Source organism: Callospermophilus lateralis, chromosome 9 (assembly GCF_048772815.1).
Source record: "Callospermophilus lateralis isolate mCalLat2 chromosome 9, mCalLat2.hap1, whole genome shotgun sequence".
Taxonomy (NCBI): Eukaryota; Metazoa; Chordata; class Mammalia; order Rodentia; family Sciuridae; genus Callospermophilus; species Callospermophilus lateralis.
In genome coordinates this window covers 54,417,397-54,427,776 of record NC_135313.1, presented here as the reverse complement: position 1 = coordinate 54,427,776, position 10,380 = coordinate 54,417,397, and the positions used below count along the sequence as shown (strand labels likewise).

The 10,380-nt window shown below is 41.3% G+C and overlaps 1 non-coding gene across 1 annotated transcript; it reads left to right on the top strand.

The window, feature by feature from the left end:
- The first annotated feature begins 2,019 nt into the window (after window positions 1-2,019).
- Window positions 2,020-2,092, top strand: Trnav-cac (transfer RNA valine (anticodon CAC)). Its single transcript has one exon. It is a non-coding gene; the product is annotated as a tRNA-Val (tRNA).
- The last annotated feature ends 8,288 nt before the right edge of the window (window positions 2,093-10,380 follow it).

The following is a 10,380-nucleotide window of genomic DNA, read 5'->3' as shown; positions in this document are numbered from 1 at the left end:
GAAGACTTTATTGTTTTCTGCCTATTTTTAAATGAAGAAATTTAGTTATCAAAAAGTAAATAGATTATCCACTGTCACTGAGAAAATAAGTGGCAGAGATTTAAATCTATTTCCCTCTGATATGCAAGTCCAGGGTTCTGCATTGAAATACAAGTCCTGTGAAAAGAATGAGTGTCAGTGATAGTTAATTAAAGCTCCATGGGCCTTCTAAATCGTAAGTATAATTTTTACAGCATGAATATGTGACTTTTCACAGATAAACCCACATGTATTGAACAAGGGCTGGATTTGGGAGCAGGGAAATACTGGATTCCCTGGTAGTTCTAAAGATGAGGTTTTAAAACAAATCTGTTTAGCTTAATGATAAAAATATTTGGCCTTTAAATAGCTCCTCTCTTTTCTTTTTAACTCAGAGCCTATACATGCTGTACTATTGAACTCTACCCCCAAAATAGCTCCTTCTCTGAGGAATTTTTTTAGAAGATCTTCCCAGAGCAGCCTTAACCCATTATGCCCCATTGTCCTATATGCAGCACACTTATAAAGTTTTATAGAATGCCTATAAAACTGTTCAATTTAAGTTTTTATAGGTGCTCTATAATATAGAATGATGGCACATGATGAGTTAAGGTGTGCTAGAGATCTTTAGCTAATTCTTCACCTAGTGTTGAGGGGTCTGGCATAAAGTCCACTTGGTAAAACCTTTGACCAACTGTGCATCTCTATTTATTTTTTTTTTTTTTGTATTTGTTTTTTGTGTTTTTTTTTTTAATCAGGGATTGAACCAAGAGGCACTTAACCACTGAGCCACAAACTCAGCCCTTTTTATTTTTTTATTTTGAGACAAGTTCTCACCAAGTTGCCTTGGACCTCTCTAAATTGCTGAGGCTGGCTTTGAACCTTCGATCCTGGTGAACTTGCCTCAGCCTCCCAAGCAGCCAGGATTACAAGCATGTGCCACTGAAAAACCAGCCTCTACCTCAGAGCAAAGCCTGTCCAAGGAAGGGACATCACCTTTGTCCTTGGAAAGACCCACAGAGCACTCCTAGGCACATTCCCACCCTGCTAAGTTGTTTATCTACAAATGAGATCTTCTGTGCCAGGTGTCCCTGACTCAGTCAGGCTAGGTAGAGATCCATAGCAACCCCCTAGTAGCCACCAATCAGCATGAGACAGGTAAATACCTGGGATGCCAGATGACCCTCCCAGTAGTTTATGGTGGTTGATAACATGTTGGGAAACCATGTAGTTCAGCATGTACACCCCTCTTGGCTTAAACCCTACCCAACTTGTTCCCACCAGTGAATGTGCTAATCATGTTTTAGAGTTGTTATTTGATTTTCCCGCGGTGTGTGATGATTTGCTAAGAGATGCTATGATGTATGTGGGGGTCCCTGCCTTCTCCAAAGAATGTATAAAACTGCTGCAAACCCTGGGCTTGGGGCTTCTCAGCGTCACCAGTTGCTGTGTGCGCGCAGAGGACCAAGCTAGCTCGCAATAAACACCTCTTTGCTGTTTACATCGATCTAGGTTTCTGGTGGTCTTTTGGGGGGTCCTGACTTCGAGCATAACACCATCACGCCTGACTGTATCTCTGTTTAAAAGCTCACAACTGGAAAATTGATCCAAATAGACTCTTTTCTCAAGAGTTGATTTAAAAACCTGTATCACTTCAAGTTGACAATTTCCTATTTCCATACCTGTTTTGGAAGAAATATGAAGTGATCCATGGTGTTTCTGGAAAAACAATCCTCAAAACAGATTGGTTCTCTCTCTCTCTCTCTCTCTCTCTCTCTCTCTCTCTCTCTCTCACACACACACACACACACACACACACACACACTGTGATCCAGTGACCATGTGTAAACATGCCCCAAGAATAATGAAAAGTAACAAATTCAGAACCAACCAAACAAGAAAAGAGGAACTGAAATTCTATAATCAGCTCTTCATAAGAATCCCCCATGATGAACTTATCTGAAATCCTCCAAGAGCTACTTTGTAATAAGGCTTTGGACTGGGGATACAGCTCAGTTGGTAGAGTGCTTGCCTCACATGCACAAGGCCCTGGGTTCAATCCCCAGCACCCCCAAGAAAAAAAAAATCTGTAATAAGACTATTTCTTCGATCACCAGAACATCCCCTAGGAAATTATAGCCTATAGGCTTAAAAAAGAAAGTTTAAGTGTCACAATCTGGCTCCAACACAGCTACCTGCAGCAAGATTCAAATGAAGGATTTCTCAACCTGGGCTGCTTTTTGAAATCACCTAGAGAGCTTTCAAAAACATTGATGTCAGGGTTCCATCCCCAAAGGTTCTGGTCTAAGTGGTCTGGGGTACAGCCTGGACATTAGAACATTTAAAATCTACCTATCTGATTCCAATGTATAGTCAAGGCTGAAAAGCATCATTAATGCTAGATACAAATGATGTGATTGCTTTTCTCTATTAAAAAAAAATGGTAAGTTAGTTGTAACTGGACAGGCCCATCTCAGAATCCTTGACCACCTTGGTTAAGGGAGTGGACTATGTCCCATTAACCCCATTAGAGGGCACCCTTCAGGCCATTTCTTCCAAACCAGCTGAGGCAAAAAGATACCTAGCCAGTGCACTTCTCTTGCCCTGCTGAGCCAAACCTGGAACGCATTGGAGGGCTATCCTCCTGGAAGGAAAGTCAAGCTTGCTCTGAAGTCTCCTGCACTCTAGTAGGAAAGGAGAGGCAGACTGCCTGAGGGTCTAAGAAAAGAAATTTGCTATAACAGCTTTCTGTTCCAAGGCTTGCTCCTTTCAAACATAGTTCGCCACCTTACCCATACACTTTTGTATTGCATTCTAAAAACATTCCACATATTTTTCATCAACGTAGGTTAATACTTTTTTATTTTTTTGGTCAATACATGTTGAGATGTTTATACATTGTTCTAAGGATGAATGCAAAAAAAAAAAAAAATGGGAAAATCTTCCATAAGTAATGTCCCCTTTATTTATATGTACCTTCACCAGGAGCACTGTACCTCTGGTGTTTCTCTGCACATTGATTTTATTACTGTCATACTGATTAACATATGGAAAATGAATTTGGTGTCAAGGAGACACCAATGAAAGGAGAGGAATATAAGACATGTATATTTTGAAAGCAAAAAAGTCAACAGGTTATATAATATCATAAATATTTATAGCATTCATCAATTTTAAAGGCTTCTAGTTATTTGACTTACACTGTTTGGTTATTGCCTATATAGTCATTATTGTAATTATCCCAAGATCATAAAAGGTTTTTTAAGAGTGTTGGTATATTAATGTGATCTGCTGTTTGAAAAATCATTTCCATTTATGACTCACAATAGAACATAAAAGAACTCTACAACACCAATGCTGTACTGTACAATTCAGGAAAGGGAAGTCAGTGAGATCATAAGATCCACAAAACAGGACCCAAGTCTGTTTTACTCACAATTGTATGCCCAGAACTTAACACTGGTGACTAACACATAGTAAATAACCAATGAATAAATGTTTGTTTAATGAGAACACATGGAAGGAGAATAAAAAGCAGGAAGGAGGGAGACTATATTATAGAAAGTGAATGGAAGATTATTTCACAGATTCTAGCATGGAAACTTTTTTATTTTTTTCTACCAAATTTCTCACCCTTGCTACAAATAAGGTATCTGTATAGAAACAAAATAATTTTAAAATGATGATTATTAAGACTATGCAATCCTATGTATATTGTCAGTACTCTTAGTTGCAAGTGACAGAAATTCCGCTCCATTTTTTTTAAGCAAATCAAGAAATTGGCCTTTGCTCACAAAACTATGTATCTAAAGTTCCAGTTCTGAGCTGGTTCTAGTATAGCTGCATTCAGATGTGCATACAGGGTCCTCAGACATACTTTCTCCTCCCACTCTCTTTCTCTTTTTCTTTCTCCTCCTCCTCCTCCTCCTCCTCCTCCTCCTCCTCCTCCTCCTCCTTCTTCTTCTTCTTCTTCTTCTTCTCTCTCTCTCTCTCTCTCTCTCTCTCTCTCTCTCTCTCTCTATATATATATATATATATATATATATATATATATATATATATAATTTGGGGGGGTAATTGGAGATTGAACCCCAGGGGCTTTTTTAACCCTAAGATACATTTCCAGTCCTTTTTATTTTTTTTATTTTGAGACAGGGTGACAGGGTCACTAAGTTGCCCAGACTGACCTCAAACTTGTGATCCTCCTGCTTCAGCCTCCCTAGAAGCTGGAATTTCAGGTATGTACCACCATGCCTAGCTCCCCTCCCTTTCTTACTTAGCTTTATTCTTAGGCAGGTTTTTTGCATTTCCGCATGTTTAGCCCCATGCCTTTCAGAGATCTCTTAGTGTCTCAAACATACATATTAATTTCCTAAAACTGGTTAGTCATTTAGGTCAAGAGTCTGTTCTTGACCAATCTCTATTTCCAGAGAACTGAGACACTGGGATTGCCCATCCATAATCACTTAGAGTAAAGGAAAGACAATTTTCAAAGTATAGGCTATGAAACAAACAAAACTAACAGACATTGTATGGATTTCAGCTTGACCTGACTGCAGCCAGCCAGAGTCTTGGCCATCATGATTGCCCCTGAGTAACCCTGTTCAGTTCTCCCTGCATATGTTCCCAACAAACTATAGAGTTTTGTTCAATAAACATTAAATAAACAAACCATGTGGACCTTTGTAGCCAGACCCTATGCCTAATTTTTTTTATATTAGCTTAAGATAAATTAGTATGACCAGTTTAGATAAAATCATTTTTGTCATAACCACTTTGTAAGTTTTAGCCTTTCTGAACTAAATCTCAGTGGTCTACTTAGTCTTGCTGTCACCCAGGGCCATGTTTCTATCAGTAAGTTCCCCAGCAAATTAGGAATCTTGGATCCTCTTGCCTCTTCCGGTTCACAGCAACTGGGGCAGGTTTTCATTCACTAGAACCAGCTCAGTCCTGAACAACTGAAAAGTCTGCCAGGACACCAAGGAGCTGAGCAAGGGGAAGGAAGCAAATCCTAGGTTAGCCAGCTAACCTGGGAAAGAGGTGGGACTTATGTTAAATAATCAGTGCCCACCATATGAGTAAAAGGATGCCCCCAAATCACCTCTTGGTTTGGAGCAGCTATGCACTGAATGCTGCTTCTCCCACTGTGGTAAGAAGAGAGGCATCTTGCCAAGACAGTGGCATAGACATAGCTGTGGGCAGTTCAACTAGCCATCATTGCACAGCTGACAGCAGATGGGAAGATAAAGAAATTAGAAGAAGAGTTATAACTTGAAAGAGATGTGCATCTCTCAACCTCTCTCTTAGCCTCTGACTTGGCAGAGGAAGTGAAAGACCAGGACACCGCCGCCTACAGACCCTTGCTTGCTATTTTGTGCAGCTGAGAGTGAAAGAACTAAAAGAAGGAACAAGTGTGAGCTATCATCTCAAGATCAGATTAAGAGGCAAAGAATTCGATTCACCAGGAGGACAGGAATGAGGAAGAACCTGGTATTGAAGTGAGAGAGGGTGGGGATCCCCTGCCGATGAGCCTTGCTTTATTGCTCAACCATTAATGCAATATAAAAAAAAAAGTTCAGCATATGCAGATGCAAGAGGGGGACCCTCCCATTCAAGATGTAAGAGGGGAACCCTACCATGCACAAACTTTGACTGTTTGGGATTATACTGCTGTAGAATTGGTAGTTTGTTGCAAAAAGTTTTAAATAACTATCCCACAAGGGTCTGACTGCCTGGATAGCAAGAATCTGGGACACAGGATGGGATGTCATTTCTCTGGCAGGAATAAAGATGAGAAAATGAGTAATATTACTATTCATCTGGCCTTTGGGCAGTGTCTACTTAATGACCCCCAAACCCAAGTAAATAATTCCCTTATATATTGGATAATCTTGGACCTGAGAAGAGTTTGGCCAAATGAAAAGGATCTGCCAAAATAGGTACCATGGAAAAGTGTAGAAAAAAAAAAACAAACAGGAAATTCTGCAGGATTGAGTATGCAACAGGTCATTTACACTTAAGTGTTCCAAGGACTTGATAAAACCATTTTTAAGTTGGAGTGAGAAATAAACTATTACAGAAGCCCCTTGAGAATGGATCAGCCCTTTTCTCTCCTTCCTTAGCCCAGTCATCAGATGTTTATGATGTGGGCAAAGCTATTAACAACTGGGGAGAGAGACTGATGTGGTCAGGAAAGGGTGTCCCTAGTCACAAAACCTGACAAGAAAAAAGGATAAATAAAAACAGGAGAGAAGAAAACAGGGGTCTGAGTGAGATTAACAAGAAAGCACATATGACACAACTTGCTTTGCACTGGCACCGCTGGAAAAAAGCTAGATAAACAATGGTGTGCAATTTTGGTAGCATCAGGAGAGGAACTTAAGTCCCAACAATTTCTAAACTTTCCCCTGTGCTCCCCCTATAGGGGAAGAAGTGGAATTTCTCCACTCCTGCATGGCCAGTTATGCAGGATGGATTTCCTTTTCTCCTTGAGATTAGGAGTGGGGCCAAGGTCACCCCAGAATGAGAAGTATAGGGGAAACCAGAGGACTCACATGAAACTCACTATTCACTGGTCCTCCAAGAAAGAGGAGAAGATTATCACCTTGGTAGATATGGGTCTGAGTCTACACTAATCCACAGCAACCCAAAATATTTTCTGGGGGTCCTGCACAGTTATTGATAGGCATGGAGGTAAAACCATCAGGGTAAAACAATTACTGTTATGTCTAAGAATTGGGAGAGTTCCCCTTGCCACTCCTTATTTGGTACTAATTTCCACAGTTCCTGAAAACATTTTAGGTATTGATGTTTTTTATATATTTATTTTTTAGTTGTAGATGAACACAATATCTTTATTTTATTTTATGTGGTGCTGAGAATCAAACCCAGGGCCTCACGCATGCTAGGCAACTCTACCGCTAAGCCACAACTCCAGCCCCTTGATATTTTATTAGAAGAGGCATTACAGACCTCTGTGGAAGAAATTTTGACTCACCTGGTAAGTGTGAGGGTGGAAAGCACTGCAGGAGTCTGCTAGACTTTCCACCACTAGATGGGTGATAAATAGCAGGTAGTACAAGCTCCAGGTGGAGGTGCTGGAATTGGTGCAACCATAAAAGCAATAGAGCAGATTAGGATATTTCGATTTTCCCATAGAGCCTTCAGTAACCAGTCTGGCTGGCCAATAACCAGATACAACTTGGAGAATGCAGACTCACAGAACAAGTTTATCTTCTTCTTCTTCTTTTTTTTTTTTTTTTTTTTTTTTTAAGAGAGAGTGAGAGAGAGAATTTTTAAATATTTACTTTTTAGTTCTCGGCAGACACAACATCTTTGTTTGTATGTGGCGCTGAGGATCGAACCCGGGCCGCATGCCTGCCAGGCGAGCGCGCTACTGCTTGAGCCACATCCCCAGCCAAAGTTTATCTTCACTTAGGATAGAAGGCAGTAGATAATCCCCACAGATATCCTCTGGCTCTATTATAGCAATAATATCATGCTAACTGGTGAAGATCATACTTTCTTACAGAACACAGTAAAGTGACTGTGCATTCATCTATGCATGAGGAGATGGGGATGTCAACCCCAGCAAGATTCATGGCCTTGGACCATCCATAAAGTTCGTAGGTTTTGGCTGGATTCAATAAGACCTTTTTGATTCTGGACACAGTGCAAGATATATGTGCCCAGAATATCCGTCCCATACAGCAAAGAATTTGATAGCCTATGTGCAGGCTCTGGGCACCTCCTTTCTAGGCATGTGATGCAGTTAGATTTCACCAGTACAGCACATGGCATGAGTTGGGCTCTCTGGCAAAAACAAGGACAAAAGTTACTTCTAGGTTTTTGGTCAAGGCACTGGAAGGGAGCGGAAACTAGATACACCCCTTTAGAACAAAAGTTTCTAGCAGCATACAATACCCTGCTCCAGGTGGAACTACTGACCAAGACTTTACTCATCACCGTGCAAATCGGCCAAACTATGAGGGATTGGTGGACGGCCTATTTCATTGACTTCAATTACTGTAGCACAGACCCCTACTCTAAGTAAGTGGCATGCACATTTACAATAATGCAACGTCCTTTTCAATAACTTAGTGACTCCCAAGCTGTGGATGGTGCTAGACCCAGTTACCTATGAAACGGTCTCACCACGTTCTGTGTTTACCCCAGCGCCTCTCTCACAGGGCAAGATTGGTGGTCCTAAATCTGAAAATGTTTTGTATCCAAATTGGCCCAGCAGGGGGAGCTCGAGTGTCTGGACTGCTGCTGCAGTACAATCCACCACAGATACTATCTGGTTTAAGGCCGAAAACCAGAGAGGATGGAGGGCAGTGCCGCAGTCTGGCTGGGCACAAAATAACCAAGCTGCCACACAGCCTTGTAGGTTCAAACAACAACCTTTATTCCCGAACTCTCACCGGCCCTCTACACACACTTCCTGGGAACACACTGCCTCCACTGGGATCTGAGCACCAATTCTCCCAGAACCCCACGAGAACTCAACCCCCCTCCTCCCCACCCCCAACTCCAAAGTAGTGGGAGCCCAGGGCAGCAGGATCCACCCTAATCCCAACAGGAGCCGCCCTAATCCTGGAGCAGGGTCACCTTTCAACCATTCCCTCTGGCAAAAATGCCAGGCGCCATTCTGACTAAACTGTGGCTCTCAACAGGGCAGAATGACAGCGGTATGGCTAGTAGGAGTTCATGGCTGCTGGTTGTTTGTACTGACAATTGAGCAGCCTTCTGAGGATTTACTTTGTATTTGGCACAACGGCAAGAGAGATAATGGTCTACTAGCATCATGCAAGCCTTTCCTAGCAAGAGAGAGTTAATGAAACTCCCACCATTAAAGATCCTAAGAAGTTAAGTGTGATGTATGGGTACCCATGCCAGATTAACACTGACCTGTACATTCCACCAGCACATTCACCCATTCCACAGTACATTCTTCTAGGATTGAGTCTAAGCACATATTTTATCATAGCATACATCTGCCATGTAACCACCAGGTAGCAAGATTGGTGAGGAGAAAGCACCACTTATTATAGCAAAAGATGTGAGCCCTATAAGGCTCCGCTGGGAGCTAAAGGGACTTGTTCACTCACAATGGGTTGGCTGTTCCTCACTACAATGTGAGAAATGAATGGAAAAATAAATGTTTAGTTGGGACTAAAATGTTTAATCCAGCCCTCCTAAATTGGCCCCTGTTGATCCTGTTGGATGCTGTACCAGTGGCCATGACTTAGGACCTGAGTGGGCTAAAGGAAACACCTCTAGGTGTTACAGGTGGCTTCTTGGTCTGGCATATCATAGCACCAGTGGTTTTAGAATCACTCGTGGATCCTGTCCTGTGTGGTATGCTCCATGGCATCAGCCCCCAACTACTGTCATGTTGTCTAACAGGGATGATGCCACCAGGGTTGTTTAGCTGGATGATACAAATTTCCTTTATAAATCCCAACTAAACATTTATTTTTCCATCCGTAGCTGCAGGATTTTTATTGTTCTTGTTTGTTATTTTTCCTAGAACCCATGCTGTTATCAAGACAAAATATTATATGTACAACTCAGATGTCATATGTCTATGTCACATATGAAAACCCAAATTAATGCTTTATCTGATCCTGTCTCTCCTATAGTAAACATATTAGGCCATTGATTTGATTTCTGGGTCTCCCGGTAGCAAAGATTTTTATTTTTTTTATTATTTTTTTAAAGTTTTTATTTTTTATTTTTATTATTTTTTTAGAGAGAGTGAGAGAGGAGAGAGAGAGAGAGAGAGAGAGAGAATTTTTTAATATTTATTTATTTTTTAAAAAAAATATATTTATTTATTTTTAGTTTTTTATTTATTTTTAGTTTTCGGCGGACACAACATCTTTGTTTGTATGTGGTGCTGAGGATCGAACCCGGGCCGCACGCATGCCAGGCAAGCGCGCTACCGCTTGAGCCACATCCCCAGCCCAAAGATTTTTATTATTTGCATAATTGTTCTGTCTTTTTCCATGCATGGGGCCTCTACTGCAGCTAAAGACTTTCTTACAGGTCCCACAAATGGCCTCACGGCTTGCCATGCTACAAAGTGCTAAAACCCTTCACAGGCTCAGGTCTTAGGGTAGAAGGGAGAGAGGTCCCTGAGATTTTAAGAGCTGGTTAGCAGGAGTGCAATGTATGGATTCAGCTTGACGTGGCTGAAGCATCTTCAGTCATAACCACCATGACTGCCCCTAAGTAATGCTGGTCAGTTTTCCCTGCCTAGTTTCCCAGTAAACTATAAATAAACAAAACCATACTGTGGTATGTGGAGCTTTAGGACCTGACCCTGTGCATGACTGTTTCATATTAGCTCGAGATAAA